Source organism: Marmota flaviventris, chromosome X, assembly GCF_047511675.1.
Source record: "Marmota flaviventris isolate mMarFla1 chromosome X, mMarFla1.hap1, whole genome shotgun sequence".
In the NCBI taxonomy this organism is placed as follows: Eukaryota; Metazoa; Chordata; class Mammalia; order Rodentia; family Sciuridae; genus Marmota; species Marmota flaviventris.
This window is the reverse complement of record NC_092518.1, coordinates 61,000,786-61,002,565: the sequence shown is the minus strand read 5'-3', so window position 1 is coordinate 61,002,565 and position 1,780 is coordinate 61,000,786.

Sequence of the window (1,780 nt, the reverse complement as noted above, 5' to 3'; positions counted from 1 at the left end):
TTAGCTATTTTGAAAAGTGCCAAAATAAATATCAGTATTCAGATATATTTTTTGTATGCTGATTTTATTCCTTTCAATACATATCCAGGAATGGCATAGCTGTATCATATAGTAGTTATTTGTTTAGATTTTGGGTGAATCTCCATACTATTTCACATAGTGACTGTAACTAATTTGCATTCCCACCAATGATATATATAAGTGTTCCTTTTAATCTACATCCTTGCCAGCATTTGTGAATTTTCTCTTTTTTTATAATGGTCATTCTAACTGAGGTAAGATGATAATTTATTGTGGTTTTGATTTTCATTTATTTCACTGATGTCTAATGATATTGATCATTTTAATATATTTAATGCAAGACTAACATCTGAAATTACCAGAGGAAAATATAAGAAAAACACTTAATATATTGACACAGAAAATAATTTTCTGGGTAATACTTCAAAAACACAGAAAGCAAAAGTAGCATTTGACAAATGGAATTATATTAAAAAAAAACGTTCTGCATGGCAAAGGAGGCAATCTACAAAATGGTGAAAAATCCTTGCCACTATTCCTCTGACAGAGGAATAATATGTATAACATGTAAAGAATTTAACAAAATCAATACAACAACAGCAATAACAACACCAACAAAGTAATTCAATTAAAAATGGGCAAATAAGCTGGGCTTGGTGGCACACCCCTGTAATCCCAGCAGATTGTAAGGCTCAAAAGGAGGATCATGAATTCAAAGGAAGCCTTGGCAAAGGAGAGGTGCTAAGCAACTCAGTGAGACCCTGTCTCTAAATAAAATACAACATAGGGCTGGGATGTGGCTCAGTGGTCAAGTGCCCCTGAGTTCAATCCCCTGTATGCCCCCTGCAGATGGTCAAATGATCTGAACAGACTGTTTTCAAAATACAAATGATCACTCTGGAAATCTTAAGAGATTTAATAGCTCTGCCAATAATTAGCTTTGGATTATCAACTGATTCTATCAGTCAACTGGGCCAAAGTTACAGGAATGGTGCCAGGAAGCCAAGCAGAGAATTCAAAAATGAGACCTTTGGAAAGCTTGGTTTGTGTATCCCCTATATCTTACCATAAATGGATGTACTACAATAATAACATATATATTTGTAAAAATGTATTATGCATTTTAAATGCTTTATTTTGCTAAGATTTTCTAACATTGTATTTTTTATTGATTTTTTTTAAAAAGTATGACATCGGAATGCATTACAATTCTTATTACCCATATACAGCACAATTTTTCATATCTCTGGTTGTATACAATGTATATTCACAGAAATTCATGTCTTCATACATGATACTTTGGATAATGATGTCCATCACATTCCACCATCCTTGCTAATCCCCTGCCCCCTCCCTTTCCCTCCCTCCCCTCTGCCCTATCTAGAATTTGTCTATTCCTGCAATGATCCTCCTCCCTACTCCACTATGAGTCAGCCTCCTTATATCAGAGAAAACATTTGGCATTTTTTTTGGCGGGGCGGGGGGGATTGGCTAACTTCACTTAGTATTATCTTCTTCAACGCCATCCATTTACCTGCAAGTGCCATGATTTTATTCTCTTATATTGCTCAATAATATTCCATTATGTATATATGCAACATTTTTTATTCATTCATCCACTGAAGGGCATCTAGGTTGGTTCCACAGTTTAGCTACTGTGAATTGCTCTAGCATTGTAATTTAATTTCTCCAAGAATAAATAAATAACACCAAATAATTTAAAATGAGAATAATTTGTATTTTTGCTATCTCTCATGAT